Below are 26,677 nucleotides of genomic sequence, written 5' to 3' on the forward strand. Positions count from 1 at the left end.
GTTACCCAGGGGGGTTGTGGAGTCTCCTACATTGGAGATATTCAAGGCCCACCTGCACAAGTTCCTGTGTGATGTACTCTAGGTTTCCCTGCTCTTGCAGGGGGGTTGGACTAGATGATCTTTTGAGGTCCCTTCCAAACCTTGGGATTCTGTGATTCTGTGAAAGAAGCTGCACAAGAAAACTGAGAGTGATGCGGGCCAATTCACACAGTCTTGAGTTCTGCAAAGCCAGTAGGTATGTGCTTTTAGGATGGATGCAAGGCTGCTAGACCCCTTCCACTTTGGCCAGTGAAAAGGTCATGTCTCATTCCCAAGTACCATATCTGCTGAAGCCTAATGCCTTGGGACCAGACTTGGGAGGCATTGGCTTCATCCTCTCCATTAGCTTGTGGGCTGCTGCTGGGGAGCAAACAGCAATTGGTGGGTAGGCTAAAGCCCAACTTGCCTTCCTCAAAAATGCATGCAGATATATTTTCCTTGTCTTTATTTTTTCTTTTTTAGCAGCTGCAAAAGCAGGTTCTTCTATTTCACTCTTCCCCTTATTCCCCAGTCCCAAATGCTTCCTCCTTCTGGAGGAGGGACAGGAAAACTTCAGGCCTTCAGGCTTTCCCTTTAATGTTGTTGTGGTTTAAACCCAGCCACACAGCTTGTTCACTCACTCTTCCTCCTGCTCCCCCAACTCCCAGAGAGCTGGGGAGGAGAATCAAAAGAATGTAGCTCCCATGGGTTGAGATAAGAACAGTTTAATAACTAAGGTATAACACAAATTACTACTGCTACTACCAATAATAATAATGATGATAATAATAACGATAAAGGAAATAAGTGAAGAGAATATGACACCTCACCAGCCACCAACTGATAACTCAGCCCACACTGCCCAACTGAGCACCAACTGATACTTCCTTCAACTACCCAGAGCACTAGCCCTTCTGGGTAACTCTCCGTTATATCCTGGGCATGATGTGCTATGGTATGGAATACCTCTTTGGCTAGCCTGGGTCAGGTGTCCTGTCTCTGCTTCCTCCCGGCATCCCCTCCTCCCTGGCAGAGCATGAGGCTCAGAAAGTCCTTGGCCAGAGTAAACATTTGAGCAGTAAATAAAAACATCAGTAATATCAGCACCGTTCCCAGGCCAAAAGTCAGAACACAGCGCTGCACTAGCTACCAAGAAGGAGAAAAAATGACTGCTACTGCTGAACCCAGGACAAATGTTAATGTGGTAACCTGGTTTTGTGTCACTAGGAGCCTCAAACTATGTGCTCTTGTACACATTGACTTGAATCACTTTAAGTGGTCGCACTGTGAGCAGCTTCTCATGCAAAAAACATGTAAATTTGCAAGTTTTTCCTTAGGGTGATGATAACCCCTGAGAAAATCTTCAGTTAGTAAAAAAGGAAACAGTCTGTATAATCTCAACAGTCTAAATCATGTAGGTGAGAGATTTTAATTATGGTGGCTCTGTGAGGATGCAGGTGGTGAGCAGCTGTCTGCAGTATGGAGCCTTGCTCTGCAATGGCTCAGTGCACCTTAATGGTGTTCTATAGCAAGTGGCTTTGGTTTGCTACTGAAGCAAACACTAATAATGTGACTTGGGATCTGTTTGCTTTTTGTTCTTCCTTTCAGCCAGAAGGACTTGAAATCTGCCACTTTTAATGGAAAATTGAATACTGAAGCATCAAGTAGCTGGTGATTAGCAAAACAGTGTTAGGAAATTATGTACTCTTAAGTGTACAGTCTTTTTGTCAAAGCTTTCTCTTCCTCAGTAAAATGGCTGTGTCCAAAAATGCATTTGCTTTGGAATTTCAAAAGGAAATACTGATTTGTGTGATTAAACAAGTGGTAAGCCTTAGAAAAAAAACAACATTTGTCCATCTTTCTTGCTGATACTTGCCTTCCTAGGATGTATATTTATAGCCTTACTGTTCTAATAGTCTTGAAGAACTAGCTCTCGAGATAACTGAAGCATGACTTTGGTTGGAATTTATCTTTCTTGCTGAAGGGGATTAAATAATATGAATAGAGGGTTAGTGGAAGTATTGCCTTGAATTTTGGATGTTTTCCAGTGCATCTTTTAGAAGGCTTTTTTAAATACCTTTGCTCAAAATGCTTCTGCAGGAGGAAAATCATCATTTGGGATCTGTGTGTTATTCAGTGAATGTTGTGCTGATTGCCATAGGATACAATGGGTGTCAAAAGACCCAGGTGCAAGAACTGCTTTCTAGAAGCATAGCAATACTCTGTTCACAAACTCCATTCCACGTGCTATTTAGTACTTAGTCAGACTGGTGGCAGTCAAAGTTTTATGTGACTTTGGGACTGGAGATGAAGCCTGTGCTCATTTGCAATCAAAAACTGTTTCTTTAACTTCTTTGGACAAGAGAATGTTCAGCAAATCATAGGTTTTCTTGGAAAACACCATAATTTATAGCCTGCTCTCTTTCATTATCTGTTGACTCCACTGGGGCTGGCTATGCTCTCTGTTCAGTGCAGCTGTGCTGAAGGTGACCCAGAGGGTTGATTGAGAAAGGCTACTCCATTGTTCCTCTGATGTTAGGAAGGGTACCAAAATTTGTTCTGTCTGGGTTGTCCATGCAGCTGCCTCCTGGAGCTGCAGCTGGTACTCCTCCCTTTTAAACCATCCTAAACCTGATAACACAACCCCTCTGGTGGAGATCAGGTCAGGAATCTGATCATCTCCAGAGCCATGCTTCATTCATAGGTGGAAGGCCTAACAAACTTAGTAGGGCTCTCCATACTTAATTATTTGTAACAAGTAAATAAAATTTAGCCAAAGATTTTTTTTTTGTTTCGTTGTTTGTTTTGTTGATTTTTTTTTCTTAGTTGCTGACGTTAAAATAGATACCAGAGTACTAATGGAAATGATATTGAGTGTAAACCATCTTACAAAGACATACATTTGGAACCTTAAAATCTGTCTTAATCAAATCCTGTTTTCGTCATCTCTTTGAAGGATTCTGTATTACTACAGAATAAACTGCAAAGGGTATTCATAGATCTGCTGATAAAGATAAATGCAGTAGTACTGTTGGAGACCTTGATCCATAGCACAGGTTGGTGGTACCCTATCTTTCTGGCTGGCTTAGTTTCAACTTAGTTTTCACTTAGTTTCTTCTTGTGCAGAAGAATCACAGAATCCCAGGGGTTGGAAGGGAGCACCATTCCTGCCTCTCCCTTAGGTAGGGTGGCAGTGTGATGGAGCGCCCTCACTGTGGATGCTATGCTGTGGAGGGGACCGCTGCTACTGCTGTTTATTTGGCTGCTTCCTGCTACCTCCTTGATCACCTGAAGAAGACACATCAGGAGTGGCTACTGGTGCAGCATCCTGGGCTCTAGGGTGAGGGTCTGACAGCAGCTCACCATCCCTGGTTGCAGGACCCTCATCACAAGTGCCGTTTTTACCACCAGGACAAATGAGTCTTACCAGAACTCAGGGTTTACCTGTGCCTTTGGTCTTTTCAGGCTTACCCTGCCCCTCTCAATCCCCAGCAGAAAAGCAATTACCTATTGCATTTTATTTGCCCAAACCACCACATTTTTCTCAAATCAGGATCTTGGGGATATAGCTCTTGTCACTTGCTATAATTATAGTCCAAAGGCCTGACTTAAGGCCAGAACCTAGAGTTCTCATTAGGTTCAATGGCAGACATATGCTGCAGCAAGTTCTCACATCACAGTGCTACTTGTTTTAAAAGAGAACACAAGGTGAGTGGTGATGATATAAACCTTACTTGTGTGGCCTGCATATGCCCCATACAGGCAGAAGGAAAGAGTTGCAGTCTAATGCCCTCTAAGTTGTGCTCTCATATTTGATGGTCATGTTTATATAGGGGAAGCAGTAGTTTCAAGGAAGGGAGATTGCCTGACAAAGAAGTAGTCAGTCGCTATGTAGAGAAGATTTGGGATTTTTGTGTCATGATTTGACCAGAGTGAAGATGGAAAATCATAGAAGAACCATAGAATCATAGAACACTTAGGGTTGGAAAGGACCTTAAGATCACCTAGTTCCAACCCCCTGCCATGGGCAGGGACACCTCACACTAAACAATGTCACCCAAGTCTCTGTCCAACCTGGCGTTCAACATCACCAGTGACAGAGCATTCACAGCTTCCTTGGGGAGCCCATTCCAGTGCCTCACCACCCTCACAGTAAAGAACTTCCTCATATCTAATGTGAGTTTCATCTGTTTAAATTTGAATTTGTTACCCCTTGTCTTACCACTACAGTCATTAATGAAGAGTCCATCCCAGCATCCCTGTAGGCCCCCATCAGATACTGGAAGGCTGCTATGAGGTCTCCACGCAGCCTTCTCTTCTCCAGGCTGAACAGCCCCAACTTTCTCAGCCTGTCTTCATATGGGAGGTGCTCCAGTCCCCTGATCATCCTCGTGGCTCTCCTCTGGACTTGTTCCAACAGTTCCATGTCCTTTTTATGTTGAGAGCACCAGAACTGCACACAATACTCCAAGTGAGGTCTAATGAGAGCAGAATAGAGGGGCAGGATGACCTCCTTTGACCTGCTGGTCACACTCCTTTTGATGCAACCCAGGGTATGGTTGGCTTTTTGGGCTGTGAGCGCACACTGAAGCCATCTCATGTTCATTTTCTCATCAACCAACACCCCCAAATCCTTCTCCTTGGGCTGCTCTGAATCTCTTCTTTGCCCAACCTGTAGCTGTGCCTGGGATTGCTCCAACCCAGGTGTAGGACCTTGTACTTGGCATGTTTAAACTTCATGAGGTTGGCATCGGCCCACCTTACAAGCATGTCAAGGTCCCTCTGTATGGCATCCCTTCCCTCCAGAGTATCAACCGAACCACACAGCTTGGTGTCATCGGCAAACTTGCTGAGTGCACACTCAATCCCACTGTCCATGTCACTGACAAAGATGCTGAATAAGACCGGTCCCAAAACAGATCCCTGAGGGACACCACTTGTTACTGGTCTCTAGCTGGACATTGAGCCATTGATGACAATTCTTTACATGTGGCCATCCAGCCAATTCTTTTTATCTACCAAGTGGTCCACCTATCAAATTGATGACACTCCAATATAGAGACAAGGATGTCATGTGGGACAGTGTCGAACGCTTTTCACAAGTCCAGGTAGATGACATCAACTGCTCCTACCCCTGTCCATCACTTTTGTAGCCCCATCATAGAAGGCCACCAAATTGGTCAGGCAGGATTTCCCCTTAGTGAAGCCATGCTTGCTGTCACCAAGCACCTTGTTGTTTTTCATGTGCCCTAACATGCCTTCCAGGAGAATCTGCTCCCAGCTTTTGCCAGGCACAGAGGTGAGACTGACTGGTCTGTAACTCCTCAGGTAATCCATATTTCCCTTCTTGAAAATGGGGATTACATTACCCTTTTCCAGTCATCGGGAACTTCACCTGACTGCCATGATTTTTCACATACGATGGACAACTTGGTTTTCATGCAATAGTCTCCTTGCTTGAGCTGTAGGGTTTAAACCTGTGGTTCTTCAGCTTGGGAAGGAAAGAAAAGGGATGTTTAGTAGTCTGTGGATTCTGGGTGTATTTGTGAAGTCTCACAAATCATAGGACTTGAAAAAAAAAACAAAAACCAAGCAAAACCTTTTAGTGCTATACAGCAAATTCTTATGTGCAATGCTGTGGATAGACTTTACTGTTTTTTTAAGAAAGTTTCTGAACTAGGATTTTATGAATACTGAGAAGAAAAAAAAATGCTTATAGTACAACTTCTTTTGCCAGAAGTAATTTTCAGTGATTTGTCAGAAAAGTTAATTGTCTTTTCTGTTTCTTTTTTGTTTATTCTGTATGTTCTCCCTTAAGCATGCTCAGATCCTCCACAGGTTGATGGGTTGTGTGCGGGCAAAGCCCTCAGCATCACTGTGGTGGCTGAGGGGCTGGCACTGGTGCAGCTGTTCCCACGCTGTGTCAAAGCACTGTGTGCTGCAGCCACAGTGGTTGCAGCTCACCCATGGTTGCAGGTATCAGACACTGGCTCTGTGCTTCCAAGTCAGGATATCTGTGCATGTAATATAACAGATTAACCCCATTTGATCTTACTATCATCTTTTCAAAGTTTGCAATAATTATATATAGCAGAAAGTGAGTGAGGATGTCTGCAACTAGATCTTTAGAAAATAGTCTGTGGTTATTTATCATCTTAGTCTCTAAACGAGAAACGGAAAAATTATCGTGTCTTTTCAAAACTATTTTTAAACAAAGTTTTCTTTCATATAATGTCAGAGTGCTCTGAGTTCCTATGCTCAGAGCTGAATACAGAAGTCGTCAATGTGGAAACCAAACTTTTGTGAAAATAGAGGCATGTGAACAGCAGCTGAGAAGCTTAGTATTTTCTTAGGTGACTTAAGTGCTGTTAAGACTATTTATTTGGAATATTTAGCTATGGTAAAGATTAAATGTAGATCAAATGGATGTACAATGCCTTTTCAGTGTGCTACAAAGCACAAACTTTTTCCCACCACATGGTTTCTTTTGGCTATGGCCATTGTTACACTAATTTGCATACAACAGTAATTGCAGTCTGTTGTCAGTAAAGAATTAATTCTGTTTGTCTGAAAGCAAAAGAATGAGATTTCTCTTTATGGAGCATAAAGTTGAAATAGCATGTTTTCTAATTTTTGCAAAGAAAAGCTCTGGAAGAGTATTTGTTCATTTTATATAATTATGAAATTGATCAGCAAGTATTTTTGGAGAACATACTCTGTATGCACATGCACAGATGTTCTTAAATATGGAACAAGTGGAAGTTTACAAGATGTGGGCTTACACTGTTCCAAAAATTACATCAATGCTTCTAGTGCCTGAATCTCATTGATTCACTATTGGTTTGGGATTTCTTTTGTTTTGTTTAGAAGCTGTGACTTGGGAAGCAATTACATGGTTCTTTCCTTCCATGCCTACTCTGCATTGGCCAGTGAATAATTCCCTACATTTGTAAATTAGCGATGTAGCTTTTCCTGCTTAAGCATTTCATTTGCATATGCAGATGGTGTTTTGAAAAAGGTAATATGCATAGTGCTAGATGAAACAATAAAATACCTAATAGGTTGTCCGGTGGTAATTTTTCAGATAATATACTAAAATCCGTGATCTTGTCTACTCCTTAGATATCAGTACAATAGGCTCCTAAACCATTTTAACTAAAAGATCTGTATTCTGATAGTGTTTATATTTACTTGTTTTCTTCATGTGCTTTCTGTGATTTTATTTGCTTTTTGAAGAGGCAGAAAACAAATCTGCTATGTATATCCATATTAATTGTCCTTTACTTAAAATATAGACTCAGTAATCTAGTTCTCGCAGATGTCTTTTTAACTCTTTAATACTTTTCTGTAACTTAAAAAAAATTGTATTTCCATTAAAAAACAAATTTGTTATTTTTCAGTAAAAAATAAATGGAGTGTCCGTCCTGACTTGTAACTAAGGAGGTGGGGAAGGGAAAGAAATGTCCAAAGCAGTAAAATCTGTTCCTCATTAAGACCAATATCTGCTTTAATGTAATCATGTTCAAGTCCAGACATCCCTTAATCAATGCAGTCTGGACAGATGATATCACAACAGCTCTTCCAAAAGTACAGATAACACCAGTGTCAGTAGACTAACTCAGGGACAGGCTTAAATGTGCATCCAGAAAGCAATGAAACCAGGAGGAGATAAGAGAGAGAGCTGTGCCCTGTCTCTGGTGACACAAGTAGTATACTTTGGGTAGTAATTTTTTGATACTTGACTGTACATTTGTTATCAATAAAGGCAGAATAACCAGAATAAAAATTATTTGCTGAAAGAGTAAAAGCTGAAATAATTTTTCTGGGACTGGACGTTTAGTGTTTGGAATTTTTAGTATTTCTAAGTAGCTACAATTAGAAGCAAACACTTCAAACATTCCAGCAAAAGAAAGTTAATGTTCTGTTTTCTTTCTTTTTTTTCCCTTCTCTCTCTCTTTCTTTCTCTTTTTTTTCTTTTTAATTTCTTCCTTTATTTTCCCCTCCAGCTTTCTTTAAATACTTATTTATCATGGTTTACTTGGGGACCCAAGCTTCTGGCCAACCAGGTTGCTTTCTGGTCTGAAGTGTGAACCCTGGCCTCAGTAAACCAAGGAAAGCAGTGATGGTGGGAACTGAAAGGTATGATGAAGGAGTCAAGATTTGCTTAGGCAGAATTAAGTCTTCTTTGTCCCTCTGGTCATTACACAATCTTCTTGTAGAAGGCGAACAATCAAGAGCGTGTAGGTAGTGATAGGTATCTTCCACCTTTGTACAGCTACTTAAAGGAACTGAAGAAGTTCTGTTGACAGTACTGAGGGATCAAGAGTCTGGGATTTAAGTACTTATGTATTTTAAAATAAATGAAAGAGTCTACAAAGGACCAAAAAATGTTGAGTATTATGAATGGTGTTGTAACCAACAAGTGGTTTGTAACTTCGGCATTACCCACCTAACTTGCACCCCCATATTATGCAACACATGAGGAAAATGAAAGATTCCTGGAAAACGCCTAGTGGGTGACTAAAAGACTGCCTGCCAGTATATGCTTGTTGGGCTTAGGTGTTAAATTGCTGGATTTTTTTGAAGTCAGGAATTAGGCCGGTTGCACTCAAGAGACAAGTAGGCTTCTGCAAGCATAAGAAATCTCATTTGTGTGCAACTCTGAGGTTAATGACCTGCGAGGGGAATCCTAAAGGGCAGGACAGACCCCTGAGAGAGCTGCAGGTGTTCAGGAAAGAATCTCATTAACACGGTCCCAAAATTAAATAGTTTAATTGGAAGAAGTAGAACTAAAATGATGCAGAGAAGGGTTAGAATGGGAGAGTCTGTCTTAGTGTGCAGAACAGCTAGACAGCTGTTGGCTTGTGACTCCTCCCTGCCACATCCCAAAGAGAAGCATGGGACTCCCATCCTTTCACTACTCATGTTGGACATGCTCTGAAAAGCCAGATTAAGCTGTTACTCACGTTTCTTTTGGTGGATGTCAGGAGCTTTTAAAACAATGGATATAAAATTAAAACTGTAAATAGAGGCACTGTCCTGTGTGTCCAGCTGTCTTAACATTAATCCTGCAAATTTCTCTTCCTGCAGAGTAGGACCAGGACATAGGCATGCATTTCTAATCACAATAATGAGACTAGTCACATGCAAAAACCTGCAGGGTTACAATCGAAGCTTTGAATATGTTGCATATGAAATGCTGGTGAGACTGCCTTTTGCAGTTACTTATGCTTGGTTTTCCAAGGCTCTAGCCATAGAGCAGCTGTTACTTCAGCTTTTCCCTTTCTCCTTACTGTCTGTCCCCTGTGTTAGATCTCCTTCTGTATCAGCAGGATTGATTAAGAGCCTTTTGTGGTATAGAGGACATTTCCAGGAGGCTCGTTGTGATCCCTACTACAGTTAGTTTGTGCTTCTGGAGCTTCCCAGAAAGTTAAGTTATTGAAGCAGAATTCTTAGAATAAAAGAAGATTTTAGGTTTCTTGAAAAGAAAGATGAGTTTCATGTGTTCTGATAGACTCAGGGGAGCAAATACTTTCCCCCTTTATGCCTGAAAAATATGAAAACTCCTATGCAATAGGTATGTGCAATGTTTGTGCAAGATTTGCCTCTTGTCCTGACATCAGCAGTGAAAAGAGGAAAAAGCTTTTTGTTCTGAGTTTTATTTTATTCTGTACATTGATAATGATTCTACTGGAATGATAATAATTCTCTCTTGCTACAGTCTATAAAAGTGTGGCAAGAGAGAATAACTTTTTACTACTGAGTTTTTCTGCCTTGCTCTCTGAATCTGTTTTTTTCCCCTTCATTTCACTGATACAATTCCTGATAACACTGGGTTCATTCTCTCATTTAAACTAAAGAAAGCATTGAACATGACCATGGTAGTAGGAGAAAGACACTTTTAACTACACACCTTGTGCTCTGATAGTTGAATAATCTCAGTGCTGTTGCTGCTGTGCAGGTTTAATGCCCACCTTGCATGGTCCTTCCCTGATTTGCAACTCCAGTAGGATTGCGACTGTAGGACTTGATCCGTTGGATCCATTTTCTTTCCTGTCATGATGTGTTCCAGAAAGAAACTGACTTCATGAAGAAGGAGTTGCACTGTGAATTTCAATAGCTTATCTTCTGGGACTTTCAGACTGCAAAAGAATGATAGAAACATTGCCCTAAGAAGTTTCCACCAATGACTCCTATGGGTGTTTTCTGGAAGAAGTTCAGGTTTTTCACCCTTTTTCCCTGGTGAAAGACAGTAGGCTTGACCAAGATTAAAAGCAAAGTACTGCTAGATCGGCAAGGGCAAAAAGATTAATATAGGTTTTCTGTTATTACTATTTCCAACCACTACTTAATCAGAAGAATGTAGGTAGTACACTGTATTTTATGAATTTACTGAAGTGCACAGGGGTGATGTTTAATTAATCCTTTGTGATTATAGGCACTGGCCTCCAGCACAAACAAAGCTGCAGCTGTTTGGTATGATGCAGGTTGTGTAATCTCTACTGCATAGACCATACTCACTGCCAGGGGCAAATGAAAGGGAGAAAACAAATCACTGCCAGAGCATGATGCACCTTGCATGGACCTAGAGAGGAAAGCAGCTCACTTGTATACTTTTCATTTTAGTGCTTTGTAACATCCAAATTTGGGAGGTTGCATATAGGAAATTCAGATGTAGTCAGTGAAGCAAGCTATTTACTTTTTGCTATTTGGATGTTATTTTGTATATTCTTCTGCTTTTGTAATTGCTGCTGCTTCTTTTGTGCTAAATTATTTAGGAAACAGCCTACTTGTTACGTGTATCCCAGGAAAGGGTTAAATTGTGTTTAGCCCTCTCTCTAGACAGATCAGTGTGAATATGTGGCTGGATAGCCCAGACTTCTGATGGATTTCAAGAGATTAAGATTGGAGAAAACAAATTAGAAGAGATCAATGACATTTTATGACAGAGGGGAAGCAGACTAGACAAAGGAATATAAAATATGAACCCAGTGCAAGTATTAAAAACTGTGGGTAACAAATGGAATTTGATAAGGATTTGATAAGAAAGTAGATTAATAAGGTAAACTGATCTAGCTGTTATAATGATAACAATATGAAGGCACTGATGTATTTGCATACAGCAATCTCTTTGTAAGCAGTAATTTTTGTCTTTACTTGAAATAAATGTTGTCTGTTACTATGTAAATGCAAGATGTACATGACAAGTTGGAAAAGAAAATTGTTTTGATCAAATTCTCTGTCTTCTGAATTTGAAAAAGCCTTAATATCACTTGTATACACCAGTCAAAATAAATCTGGTAGCTAAGCTGGAGGAAGGCTAGGGCTTGAATTTGTGATAGTGTGTGTGGCTAAGAACTGGGATTTTGGTGCTTTTTCTGTTGTTTTATTTACTTTGCTGTAAGACTAGTAACTTGTTTAGCCTCCCTGTGACTTTGTTAACCCACCTTTATTTGACAAAAGGAAGATTCATGCCTTCAAACAAACAAACAAATACTGTTAAATTCATGGATGTGTATTTTAACTTCTAATGTTTTGACTGGAGATATATCTCATTAAGACATACTTTCATTAAGAAAATGGATTTTTCACCTATAAAGATTCTTAAAACTAACACTTGAAATCTTAGGATTTATGTCTCATGATGTTTCAGGGTTGCCTACTTTCATCTTAAACCTCTAAGTAAGCAGTGGTACACTTCTGAGCATTAGTTATAAAATAGTGCTCCAGAGTTCAGCATTCTCTTACTGCTTTGTCAATGAGATTGTGTTTACTTCCAGCAAGTTACTCCTGCCTCTGTCTTCCCTCTGCAATATGGGTTGGAATATTTTTCTTCAAGATAGTGCTCTCTTCAAACCTTCTGTCCTAGTGAGAGATGTTCAAGTATTACAACAACAGAATATGGAAAGACTGATAGATAATGCCATGTGTTAATGTTTTGTTTCACATTTCCCTTAGACAACCAGCCAATAATTACACATGGGAAAGTAAGATGATATTGGCGACTTCTTTAAAGACCTGTTCAGATATGCTTTACTTGAAATTTTGTTCAGGTACGTGTTGTTTGAAGTAACAGCAGCTGAATGGGGGTTGACTGAGGACTCATGAATGTGGAAGCCTCTGGAAAGGGCTAGCAAGACGTAGACCATAGGATTCAGAGCTACGTCTGAGGAGAGCAATAACTATTCAGCTCAAAACCTGAAATAATCACAAAATAACCTTTTCCATTCTCTTACTTTGTCCCTCTTCCCCAGGATTTTGGTTAAAGGGAGGGATCATCAAAATCTGTGGCAATGTTTTTTTGAGTGTTAATTTGCTTTGGATGCTTTTTTAAGCAATGACTTTTCCCCATATGTCATGGTTTAAGCCCAGCTGGTAACTCAGAACCGCGCAGCGGCTGGCTCCCTTTTTTCCGCCTTCCTCTCCCCACTCCTGGAGGGATGGGAGGGAGAATGAAAGAACGTAATTCCCACAGGGTGAGATAAGAACAGCCCAGTAAATAAAGTATAACACAAAACCACTGCTGCTACCACCAATAATAATAATGATAAGGGAAATAACAAGGGAAGAGAATACAACTGCTCCTGCCAACTGATACCCAGCCTGATCCAAGCAGTGATCTAGCCCTTCCAGGTACCTGCCCCCAGTTTATATAGTGGGCATGACATGCTGTGGTACAGAATACCTCTTTGGCTAGTTTGGGTCAGGTGTCCTGTCTCTGCTTCCTCCTGGCTTCCCCTCCTCCCTTATCAGAGCATGAGGCTCAGAAAGTTCTTGGTCAGAGTAAACATTTTTTAGCAACAACTAAAAGCATCAGTGTTATCAGCGCTGTTCCCAGGCTGAAAGTTAAAAACACAGCACTGCACCAGCTACTAAGGAGAAAAATGACTGCTACTGCTGAACCTAGGACACATATGTGCAAAGAAGATTGTCCTCCTCTCTTCTTTGCATGTTTGACAAGTGGGAGAACTGAACAAGTGTGGAGATAGCCTCTCTTGAGGACAGTGTCAAAGCAGAAATAAGGAAAATGTTTTTCTCAAACATCTGATCTTTTCCTAGAGAGTAATAGAAAATGAAATTTTGAGATGTAAGTTAAGAAAAAAGTAACAAGGAAAGCCTTTATTTCCCTGCTGACTCATCTTTGGCAGTCAAAAATTGTGGGGAAATAAACATCTTCAGTTCAATAGTCAAATAATTGTGGGTGAGGGATGATCTTAGGAAACCCAGAAAGGATACACAGAATGCAAGGAATAAATTGTGTGTGTGAGGTTTTTTGTTTGTAGTGGTTTTTTTTTGTTTGGTGTGTTTTTTTTATTTGTTTGGGGTTTTTTTTGTTTGGTTGCAATTTTTTTTGGGGGGGTTGTTGGTTTTTTCAAATTTTCAAGCAAACTGAAGTGTTTGAAACCCTTTGTGATGAGGCACCTGGTAAATGCTTTTAAATGAATGAGTCAATACCGTATGTTGCTACGATTTAACAAGCAATTGAGAATATGCTAAGTGTGCATTTGTTTGTGCCTAAATATGAGAGCTTATATTATTTTAGTAGTGCATCTTTTAATTCTTAGATACATTACTCAGCACACAGATCATGCCTTTTATTACTATAAAACATTAAAATATGGTTTGTAACTATGCTTAAGCGGTAAATCTCCACATAAACCGAAAACCAATACATCTTTAGTGTGGTTTCATCATTTCTTATTAATACTGTAAACAGGGACTATAAATTTCCCTCTTCTACAATATAGTATAATACATGTAATAAAATCCTTAATGGATTGTGAATGACATGTTATAAAGCTTGGCATTAGGTACTGCAATTTATATTGAAATGCATCTCAGACATAAATAAATGATCTATAAATAGAAATCAGCCTGAATTCAGAATACTTATTTATGTGTAACAGTCTGGATGATTAAGTCATTAGATAATAATTTATTTCTGCAGAAACATGCATTTGTTGTTTTCTGAAGGGAACTCCCCCAACTACCCTGAATAAACACTCTTAAACAGAGATTTTTTACAAAAAACCTAGAGGTGGTGTGTATATTCCTGGCAGGATTTTGGTAACCTCTGAACAGAATCCATAATTTCAAAAGCACCAAACTAGAGTAACTGCTGCAAGTAAGAACAATATACATGGGGAATAGGACTGGGGGCCTGGGGCAGATGAATGTGACATGATCACTGAAACCACCAGCTAGATTAAGATTCCAACCCTTCAGTGCATTTCTCTTTGTGGTAACAATTTTAGATTAAAACGGGTACAGCACCGCTTGCCTGAGCTGCCACAGTTAGTCATGACACTTCCTTATTATAGAAAGAAGGTGAGTCCATTCCAGATTGTTCCCTTCAGAATGTTCAAGTGAAGACAGCTTAGGTATTTGGACGGGTTCAGAGCTGAGCACTTATTTCTTCCTCTTGTGAGAGAGGTTAGTAGCCCCAAGGCAAACCGTGCAGAGTATCTGCAGCAAAGCTCAGACCTGAAAAATTGAAATAATTTACCTGCCTTTCTGCCCTCACTCTGTCTGCCTGTCTATACCAGCTATGGTTTGGGGCTGCGTCCTACTACCTTGTCCACAAAAGGTAGAAACCAGGGCTTTTTAAAATTGATGTTGCTTTGGGCCAGCAATCAGAAAACAAACACAGAATAGGTCTGCATCAATGCTTTCATTTTTTGCATGCTTGCTGTCTCACTGCTGCTAAAGATATGTAATTTAGGAAGTAGCTCTTTCAGTAGCTTGGAGTATAGAGTCTACTAAATGATAATTTTAATTTTCCTGTGTGTTTTGGTGATGTTTTCTCTGGGTGTGTGCAGATGTGGAGCTCTGTGTGATGCAGAACAGGGGGAACAGCTGAGTCACAAAAGATTCCTAATGTTTAAAGCTTCTGTGACATATTTTGTGGTGGGCTGAACTTGCTCCTTGGGCAGACAAAAGAAAATACAGACTCAAAAAAAGGGGCTAGGAGGCAGGACAGACAGAAAGGCTGATGTTAGTTATGATTGGCATTTTCTGCCCTGCAGGGTGAAGTGGAGGCTGCAGTATGAGAGATATAGTGTTAGCTCTTGGGCATCTGGAAGACTGCTTTTGTGAAATCATTATAAGGGAGTTTCTCCCTTGCTTGACTTGTCTTCTTCAGTGAAACTGGACAGAGATTAATGTGTTTCTACTGTAGATGGATTTGGATATAATCACCCAGATACTCCATCTACCAGCAGCAGCAGCATAAAGGAACATGAGGAAACTATTGAGTGATTTCCTGGAGGGGGAAAAAAACCCAAACCAAACAAGAAAAACCTAAATCCAACAAAACCCAGGTGGTGCTGGGGGTTAATCCATGCAAATTTCCACCTATGTCTCAAATTTGTTTGAAATAGATTGAAATTGTAGTGGGGAAGGGGCAGAGATATCATAGAGTGATTGCATACTCTTATTTCATTAAGAAAGATGTTTGAAAATTGTCATTAAGGTTAGGAATTGCTGATTGCTAGGTTTGGCTCTAGAATGGGTTATTCTCCAACAGAAATCAAAGTAAATTACTAGCCTGGTGCTGTTGTCAGTCAGTGAAGTTGTACTAAGCAGAATTAAGTTGAGAGAAGGCAAAGACCAGGCTAGTACCAACACATACAGAAGGGTGGCTTGTTTGTTTTTGTTTGTTTGGTTTGGTTTTGTTTTTTTGGGGGGTTTTTTTTGTTTTTTTTTTTTTCATCCTGTTTATTTTTCCCTCTTTCATTTTCTTGTAATTCTGGTGGAAAGTGGAGAATCACTAAAGAGATGCTGTGGAGTCTGGGGATGAAACTGAGCTATTGTCTCTGCATGTAACAGGACATCACTGTTTCATAATATCCCTCCTTGATTCTGTCTGTGTATCATGCAGCATGCTTGCTGAGTTGGCAAAGCCAAAAAGGCAATTTTGTTTCTGTCTCTATAGTGGGAGAGAAACTTAGAGGAAACATAATTTATCTGAGCTGTGTCTCTAACTCTTTGTTATATAAACCAGCTATATAATTTTACCCAGCAGTATTGCTAAACACTTAATCTGTGGGTATTGACTGTGTCACTGCAAAGATATTGAAAGGTGTGAAGGGTTTGAATACTTTTGTTTTCATCAGATTACAAGTACTTCTCAAGTGCCAGTAATAACTAGAAAAGTGCTCTCAAGAGGGAGAAAGTTAGTCTTCTTCAGTTTTCACTTTACTGTATTATAGAGCTCTTTTTACAATTACTTCAACTTGAATAAATTGAAGATTTCTTTTTGAGATGAAGGTCTCTCTTGAGCATAGAGATTAATTTTAAGGCTTTGTTCATGTGAGTCACCTGATGTCTGAGGCATTCCCAATAAAAGTTATGTCCATTTACATTACTAGATAAAAACCTCTGGATTTCTACACAAAAAGTAGAATCTTTATGGCACATTGTACTCTAAATTCTTGTGGTACCACTGCAGTAACACCTCTTTAGTATATCCCATAATCCTTCATTTTTTCAGACCTTCATTATCAGGAGTACCATGAGATGTCATTCAGTACTCAGCAATGTCTGGGGTGCATGAGCACCCCCATACTCATATGGAAGACCACAGCCCAGATCATGAGTAGTTTGATGTAATGTTTCATATGTTTCTTAACAGTACTCGGGTATAACTCAGTCTATACTTATAGAAGGACTTCAGCTGGTTTGACTCGGTCTAAAGCTGTCATATTGCCTCCCTCTGAGAGTGCAAGGATAAAACTAGCTGTGTGGTTTTAGTGTAAAGTTAGATCTTAGTAGCACCTTGAGGGAATTTCTGGAACATCTGCTTCACTGGAGAAAGCTGTGAGAGAATAGATGCTATTTAACTGGTGTAGGTGTACTTGAAGAAGAATGGTTGCCATACTTTCTGTTTGCTTCTTTTCTCAGATGCTCTGTTATGTTTTCCCTGATTGTTAGTCTGTAGGGCTAATACTTGGAGTTATTTATTAAGTAGTTTTACTGGCTGTAACGTAACTGAATTGGTTGGTTTCCCTTTTCTTTAGGGGAAAGAAGTGCAACCAAGTAGGTGCTCCTTGTAGCACCATTCCACAGCTCAAGTGGCATGCAACCACCAGAACTGAATTAACGAAACAACTCATCTTAAGGCCAAAACAAAAACTTGTTAAAACAAAACAAAATGCAAATAGATTTCCTTTCTTTAATGCTGCATTTCCTCTGCTTGGAGTTGATTCATTAAACTGAAAATTGCTCAAAACAAGCATCTCTGTAAAGAACGCTTCAAGCAAAATTAATTAGTTTTGCAAGGTTAGTAATGCACCTTGCTTGGACTGAAATTTAAATTGCTTTTTGCAATAAAGCCACACCACTTGTTATCAGAATTGTCATTAATTGTAGGAAATAAGAATGTAATGGAAGAATTTGTCAAGTCTAATTTATTCATAGAGTGACCCTTAAAAATAATTGATTTGCCTCATGAGAGGCAGGATTTAAGGTTGCATCTGAACATCACCTAAACAGTGCTGGTGTCTGTATCTAATTTGAGGAATTTCCAAGCCATCTTTTCATATTGTTGAGCAATAGATGTGTAAGTGATGCCTAAGGGTGTTTGTAAGATATTGAAAAAGAATTACTTAATCTGCACATGTTCATGTTTGCTGTTCCTTTTTTTCAGTCACTCATGGTCATTTTAAGTTGTGGTACAGGTTGGAGAAGAGCTTTGTTTTGTGATAACTATGGTTGTGTGTGGTGATCCACTGAAAAATTAGCATAGGCTTGTAAAGCTTTACCTAATTTTAATTTTGCAACTGTTTCTTTGGTACTTTGGCTGATACTGAAACTTTTCAGTGACTAAGGCAAAACACAACTGAAAAGTCGGATGAGTAAATCTTGTTAACAATTTATTTGTTGTTTCTACGATGAGCATCCTCAGAAAACTGTGACTGCCACAAAGGTACTCATCACTGAAACTGGGTTAAAGCAAAGCTCATGGAGGCAACATCCCCCTGCTAGGTAGTTAAAGCAGATCAGGAGTTTCCAACTGATGCACTGAGAAGTTTGTATGGAAAGTCCAAATAGGTTCATTTAATCATCAGCAGTGCTCCTTCTGGTAGCTTCCCTAAATATTTTTTCAAATGAAGATTGAGAATATATCATATGTATGGTAACATAATTTTAATCACACCCCACAAGAATGTTGTCATACTTCTAAGGCTGACTAGTTTGGCCTTATCCTGATATTCTGCTTCCCTCTGAGAATAATTGAAATGTTGCAGTTGCGGTTTCAACAGAAACAGCATGGTTTGTTTTCTGTGGGAAGGGCTTAGTTTTGTTTTTCTCAAAGACAACTTTGAAAGATTTCTTGTTTTCAGCAGTTCTTTTATCTCTCACAGTGTCCTTAGTGTGTCTTTTTTGTTTGCTGTTGTTCCCCCTGCCCCTTTTTTCCCCTCCTCCTTATATGTGTATATTGGTGCTTAATACACTTTTCTTCCATGGCATTCTGCCAAACCATGAATACAGGGATAATAGGGACAATAAGTATCAGAAATATTCATCGCTTTGGACATTTTAATTCCTGCTGGAGTCCCAAATTTTCTTCCCTCCTCCTTCTTCCCCCTGCTAATCTCTTCTGTATTGATTGATTCGTGCATTCATTATACTGCAGTGAGGTTTTACCCTCCTTTTTTCCTCTTGTGTAGAGAACATTTCTGTTGCAGTATCTTATTTTTATGCCACCGATAAGCTCATTATCTTTCTCTCAGTAACTAATGTATTGTTAATATATTTAACTTTCTTTCATGATACCAAATCCATAGAATGAATAGACACCACTTCCCCAGCCCCATTTTATTATCATATCTTTGAAATGATTCACCAAATCTCTTGCAAATATCAAATTACTTAACTTAAAAATCATGTTCTTTATGTATCTTTCTGTTAGGGACTGTAGTGATAGGACAAAGAGTAATGGCTTCAAACTTAAACAGGGGAAGTTCAGGTTAGATATAAGGAAGAAGTTCTTTACTGTGAGCCTGGTGAGGCACTGCAACTGGTTGCCCAAAGGAGTGATAAGTGCTGCATCCCTGGCAGTAGTCAAGGCCAGGTTTGACAGAATCTTGGGGGATATGGTTTAGTGTGAGGTGTCCCTGCCTGTATCAGGGGGTTGGAACTAGATGATCTTAAGGTCTTTTCCAACCCTAACTGTTCTATGATTCTGTGTAGGTTTAGATGTAACATCAGTCTGACAGTATCTTTCATTTTGTGGGCTATTTGATTAGACCAGAGATACAGCCTGAGCCATATCTGCACAGCGTGCACTTTGTGGGGAAAGTGTTGTCCCTGTTTCCCTTCCACAGAAGTGGAAGCATTGGCATCCAGAATTCTCTGCATACCTTTCTAGTTGCACAATAACTAATGCAGCTACAAGTGGTGTGATAACACTCAATATGGAAATACTTAAAGAGGTTTTGCTACTGATTGCTGTTCCCTTCTTCTCTGGTTTGCCAGAACTGCAAGCATGAAATTCAATGGTTGTTGTTGCATGATAGGAGACCTATCACACAATTTTATTTTCTACATCTAAAGCAAATGTGTCAAGCCTGCCACCTGAGGTTAGGATGCAACTAATCAAAATAAATGAACAGCTTGTTCTGGGTTAGAGGCCTGGCTTTGAAGGAAAGGGCAGAACTGTTGATTTGGGAAGGGGCATACTTTGGAATGAGCTGAGTTATATCTGATTTATAGATTTTGAAATGTCCATTTTCTCATTTAAATGAAAACAAACAAAGTAATAGGATGCAACAGTTTTGTTCTTTTTGCCTTTTCTGGAAGAAGTATTTGATGCTTCTGAGTTTAATTTTAATATTATTTTTGCTGAAATGGAATGTAATTCAGTGGTTGTGAGGGTAAGACTCTACTCCATCTCTCTCAAATTACTTCTATTTTTCTCTAAATATTTTACAACTGTATTCTCACCCAATCTGTCCAGCTGCTGTGGTGCCAGTCCCTTGTCTCATGGTGTTTCATAAGGCAAATAGTGGTTTCTACTTGCTCCCATTTCACACTACGGATCATGTCAGTCCTACTTCTCTTTTGCCACTGCAGGCACCCTTCTTGTCTCCATATTGATTTACCCATTTAATTAGTTTGGAGTTCAGAGATATGGTAACAAATGGAAGTTCAAGGGGGAGATACTCCTGTGTGAGCACTCCTCTGTTCTTGTCCTGCTTGCTGTTTGTTGCTTAGCAATTGTAACTGATACTAACTTAAGACACTTGGCACAAGATTTGGAAAGAGAGTATGTCCACTTGGCAGATGCTAGTTCTTGGAAATCTTGCTGCAGTGTAATACAAACAGTAACTCTGAGATGAATCTGTCTATTTACTTGACTCAAACTGTGTGAGAATTTCCTTAATACTTTCTCTTCAGCAAATGCTTTTTTTGTTTTGGTTTGTTGGTTTTTTTATTGTATTTTGTCTTTGAATGGATTACTGTTTTTTGCAGAAGTGTATTATGTTTAGAACTGCCTGATAGAGGTTGATCCTGGAAGGTGATGTCAGGTCTAGCTTGCCTGTTAATTAGAGAGGTGATAGAAATGAGAAGGGAATTAAATATCTTTAAAAACAAGATATAAACTAAAAGAGAATAGTCTGAAATAAGCAGTTGTGTTAACTAGGAAAACTGTCTAAAAACCTGTTGGAGACTATGAGCCCTTTTATTATATGGGTCAGAAATGTAGGACATTTTTGTCAAATCAAGTGTAACAATATTAGAATTTCCAGTGTTACTTTGATAATGAAGGTTAATAAATTGCTTATGACTTATTACTCACTTGCTAGGAAATTTACTGAGTGTGGGAAAAAATCTTCAAGTTAGGTGGCAAGTTGAGGGGATTGCTGAAAATTCTTCATGTTGGAGGTGGTTGACAGCCTTCAGAAACTGAGACTTCTAAAATGGATTTTTGCACTGGGAGTATTACATGGATAATTCACACTTCTAATAAATTGTGATTAATATGTATCATAAAGCATGTGTTCCGAATAGCACACAAGGATAATAGCAAAAGAAAAGTTATCCCAACTAACTAGCCAAGATCTGTGTTTGAGAAAGGCATGGTAAAATATTAACAAACAGCTGTAGAGCAATTTTGCTTTCACAGGGGGAACTGAGCAGCATTACTTGGCAACTGGTGAGATTCCAGGTGTTCCTATTGGGAAAAGATGTGTACGTAAATTAGCAGAAAATTTCCTAACTATCAATAGGTGATGCTGAATTTCTGATCTGACTTTCACCACTGCTGATTACTGTAGCCAGGGTGTATCATTTGTTCAGCATCCATTGCTCACAAGTTGTTTTTAGGCCCCTCAAAGCGATAATGAGAATGAGTGGCATAATAAAATGTATTCAAGAGCATGGAAAAGGCGTGGTGGTGGTGATACAGAAGTGTAAAACATGAATGAAGTAAATACAGGAGACTGGCAGTTCCATTGCATCCAAAGGAGCACATATGTGTGATCTACCAATGCATTGCTGAATTTGAGTAGCTTTGAGATTCTGTTGGAGAGTTTGTCTAGAAAATCAAGTATGTCTGTGTTATATTTAACCTTGACAGGTGTTGTTTTAATCATGTGCTAACTTATTATATACTACTTGTCAGATATCATCTTAGAAGCTCATTTCTCAGGAAGGAAAGTGGAAAGTACACAGAAACATCTGAGCTCTAGCAGGTGTCACTTGCTCTTTGTTGTAGGCATCCTTCTCAAAAAAACTCCTCTGCATTGTGTTTTCATTATGCTTCCCATGCAGAGAAGTTTCTGTATAACAGCACACACAGGACTAGTAAATATCTTTTTCTTACAATACTGAGCAAATGTGCCAGATACTGTCAAACCACAATGAACTGATTAGCTTGTTTTTTCACTCTGTTGTGGCATAAAGAGGACTCCATTACACTAGTGTTCTTTGCATAGATTGTTGCTGCAGCTGAAGTACTGTGGAAAACGGCTGTTTATACTGTTGTCTGTCAAATAGCAGGTAAGAAAAAGAAAATACAGACCAGAGACATAGGTAGGGATGTCATTTTACTGTGTGGCGGTTAAAGTCAAGAACCAGGTATTTAATAAGGATTTAATTACCATAGTTATTTAAACATTTCTGGTAACCAATATTATAATTAATTACAGTTATTAATTGTAGGTTTCAGTGCTTGTCTCTGAAAGTTGTGTGCTGCTCAGGTCTCCAGACCTTTTCTGTCAGCCTGTGAATCAGGTTTAGGAGATGATAGACTCTCTTGTGGAAGGCACCATCTCTGTACTGCCTTTGATGATAACTTTCTGCTGTGTCTTGCAGTCCGCAGGGTGGTATGTGCAACTTGTGGGGAAAGCAGAGTGAGCAGGGCAAGAAGCTTACCCTCAAAAGAGAGTTAAATTCCCAGGGTAAGTCAGAAGTATTGACTTACCCTGTAATACTTCTGAAGTATTCTGAAGACCTGAATTCTGTCAAATTTAGATGACTGTTCCAACACTAGGAAGCTCTTGGGAGGCTTCAATGAGGAGTGTTAGGACCACCAACCAAACTGTTTTTCACTGCCTTCTTCCTGTGCACCAAACTTCTTGACATTCCCTTTGGAGCATAGCTGTAATGTAGTTGTAAGCTGTAATGTAAAGAGTACTAAATATGCCAGATTTACTTTTTAAAATATCTTGGTTACTGTATTTCACAATTTAGATCTATTACATTCTTGACAAATGTTTACAGAATGCATGTGTAGGTTGTGAGGATATTCTGCATCCTACTATATATTTGAAAGTGTTTGCTAGCTTACAATCAAGTACTAGTTTCTGTGGAGAAAAATCAACTCTTTGAAACTTTAGCATAACCCTGGCAACATTTTTTGAAATAAGAATGTTTTCAAGATCTGTGTTCAGAACTGGTTTTTGTCATTTGTAACTTCTTCATAATCCTTCTGAAAAAGGATTGTGTTAGTTTGACTGAAGTATGGTTATTACTTCATCCAATCCCTACAGCTTTTGATAAAGAATTTCTTTTATGAATAATTTTTTCTAGACAAGAATGGTTTTCACACAGGCATGCTGTACAGGTCCTCCAGTTCTTGTTTCCCAAGGTTTTAAACTTACTTTCTTTAAACAGAGTGTCAATATGTCTTCTTGCACAACCAATATTTTTAAGACCAGTCAAAGCTATAATATGAACATATGGGGGGCAGGGGGTGTTTGAGCAGGAGATCAAAGTATATCTGTGTCTGTGGAGCTGGAATCTGTGGCTCAAACTGAGGATTTCTCCCATCTCTCTGAAATACACTGCACATAAATAGCACACTCAAATAAAACCAGCAGGGGAGTGTCAGCTGTTACACGGAGATGGTTTTAATGCACACCTCTGTACCCCTGTACAGCAGCTTTCTATGTAGACACTGACACAGGAGCCACCTGCATGGAAAAATTACAAGATGTGTAGGAAGAAGTGATGCATTCCTTGCCTAAAAGCTTGCTGTGAGGCAGGTGCTTTAAGCAGACACTTTGGCAGGGATGTGCAAAGAATGAAGGAGGTAACTACTCTAAAGGAGTCCTGTGCTCTAGACAAGGTTTTTGTTTGACTTTGAAGTCTTGAGAGTCCTGTTTCTACTGAGCAGGTAGAAGTTCATCTTGTGTGGTGTATCTGTGACACATGAAGGGGTTTGAGACAATGTCTCCCTTTAAGCCACATCGCTAGTGCTGTATCTGAGGAAAGTATCCCTCCTGTGGGGCTGAAAGGTACCCATGAGTCTTCTGGAAGTTCAGGAACCTCACTGTTGCAAGTGCAGCCTCCACTGCAAAGGCTTAGTTGCCCTCATGTTGGGCATGAATGCAGTAATACCTTGTGGAAGCCAGATGCTGTTGTCTTGTTGTGGTTTTGTAGCTGTTTTCTAAAAGCAAGTGACTGTTTTTGTCATGTCACAAACTTGGGATTTACTTATTTACTAGCAGAGGTCCACACTGCTGTGTTGTGATCCCTAGAAACACATAGGCACCAGTGAAATTTCAAAAAAGACATTTCTGTTGTGTTTAATAAGAAATTGATTTTGACTGACAGTTTAAGGAAGGTCACATTCATTTAATTAGGAATTATATTCAGGCCTTCTGCTGTTGTTTTGTAAAGATTATTCACATTTTTTGTGCAGTTTTAATCTATTTTCTCTAGTCAGGAAACTTAAGATGTGGCAAAAAGACAGAACCAATTATCTATCAAGCGCTTGCATAATCCTAAAATATACCTCTATGTAAGTATATAATGACAGTGTGCACTTTAAAATCAATTCTTCTAGCAGTAACAAAGCTGGGGATTTGAGAAGTCTCATGGGCCAATTTCAAGTGAGCAGAGAGAGACAATTTGTCACAGTCAAGTGATCTTAGGACCTGCTGTCTTTACTTTCTTTTTTTTTTAATATGAAGTATAAAACCTTAATGCTGTAATTTTATGAAGATGTTCCTAACTCAATTCATAGGGATTGGAATACATTAAGGTAGCAGTATGTAATAGTTTTTGTGAAAAAAAGTTCTTGGCGTCAACCCACTTAAATCAAAATAACCACCAGTCCTTAGAAGTTAGGGGGAAATGCAGAGATAACTGCATGAAAATACCTTCAGTTATTCCATACTTCTGAGCTCAAAATTTTATTTTTTTTTCTTTAGGAAAGTAGTCTCTAGATTGCAGCTGATTTGCTTGTATTAAGCACACAAGAAGTTGGGTTGTAGAGGATGTTTTTATTTCACTATCACACCTGCTTTACTTTCTCCTTTTTACTTCGTTTTTTCTGGTATAATAGCCTCATCTGTGCTTTATACAGGGACACCAAGCATACTCTGAGTGTGTTTTTTGACAGAGTTAATGAACATGGTTATACCGTTCTTTGTGCTTCTTAGGCAGTGGAAACTGCAAGTGTTAAACCAGTGTAAGTGATGAAAGCAGTAAGTAAATGGAAAACAAAGATTTTCCAGTAAATATTATAGTATCAGTAATCTTTTATTTTTTGCTGATACAGAGTGTGGAAGTGGGCAAATTGAATTTGGAGCAAACCTGTGCTCCCCTGTGAGATCCCTGATCCTCCCTTCCCAAAGCTGTGATGTGGAGACACACCTACCCCACTCACCGCCTGGCACCTGCAGAAATCCCTTGGCTCTACAACCTACACAAGCCTTTGTGACAGTCATATATTTCTGTAGCTCTTTTCAGTGGCCCTGGTATGAGTCATAGGATGTAAAACCTGAATGGTGTTTAGGAAGAGAGGCTGTGTGTGGAACCCTCTGTATGTCTGTTCATTTTCATAGATAAAGGGAGTGTTACGTAGGAGTGATTTGACCTTAGTAGGAAAACACAAAGTTTCTACATAGATGTGATTTACTTTTCCTGCTGTTGATGAATTGAAGATAGTATTTTGTTCTAAACTTTTAACTCTAGTTCATAGCAAGAAAAGTAACATCTCATATTCCTGTAGTTATTCAAGTCTTACATTCTGGCAAGTGAGTCATGACACCCATATATTATAATCAATTAAGTTTCATTTTTCAGTGTTGAATTTCTAATAAATGACCTCTACAAGAGCTGGATGATGGTCATAATATCCAATACTTTACAGGACTCTTTATTTTCTGTGTCTAAGTAAGTATTCAAATGTTTTCTTACTACGTGTTTGTTGAATTGTAGTGGTTGATGTAGAGAACACTATTGGAACCTAGCAGTATTGCTCCCTATGTTGCTTGTTACCACCTATCTTAGTAGGAATATATAGAGAAGTAAGCATGGGTGGGCAAATTTTTTTTTTTGAATGATTTAGCATTATTGTATAATACTGTGCAATATCTTTGTTTTCTTTGAGTAAGTGAATAGTAGCTTGAGCAAAGCTTCTGGATTTAAAACTGTAGAAAAACATCAACAATTATAGTGTGGCCAGATATCATTTGTTTGACATAATGGCACCGAACTGGTGACTCGCATATTACCTGCAGCTACGTACAGCTGAAAGGACTCATAATGTCTTTTCATTATATAATGAGAGAAAAAGTGTGTCTTGTATCAGCCTGTTGACTTCCCTCAAAGAGATTAGGGGAGCAGAAATCCAGCACAAACTGATGAAGAACATTATAGTCTGTAGGAGAAAAAAAGTTTAAAGTAATCTGAAAGAAATACTTAATTGTCCTTAAATTGTGTAAAATTGAAGAAAGTGTTTTCATATGAATTTATTTACCTTTTATTAAAAAAACACAAACATTTCTCCCTAATCCCTATAGCAGCACAGCAGTAATGTTGCAGTGAGTAGTCTGCTATTGACAGCTTTTTTGGTAGCTAAATTGTATGCATATTCTGCTTTTAAGTAGTCTCTGCTATTGCGGTTTATGGGGAAAGAGAATCAGAAAGGGATAATTCATATCAATGATCAAATGGAGTTATACTTGTAAAAATAACCTATTTGATAAAGGTTGTTTTTTTAAGAGATGCAGTAATTTCAGCCAAATGAGGGCTACAAAATGTGGATGCCAAACTCATGTTAGTAGTCCTTTTCCATACTTCCTGGAACAATTGATGCTAGCTGCAAAATTTAGATAGACTTTGAATTCTTGCCAAGTTGAGCCAGATCTGCATCTAGAAGTTGACACTCCATTTCTGTGTTAAAATATCGACTAAACATGGA

Source organism: Melopsittacus undulatus, chromosome 4 (genome assembly GCF_012275295.1).
Source record: "Melopsittacus undulatus isolate bMelUnd1 chromosome 4, bMelUnd1.mat.Z, whole genome shotgun sequence".
NCBI classification, from domain to species: domain Eukaryota; kingdom Metazoa; phylum Chordata; class Aves; order Psittaciformes; family Psittaculidae; genus Melopsittacus; species Melopsittacus undulatus.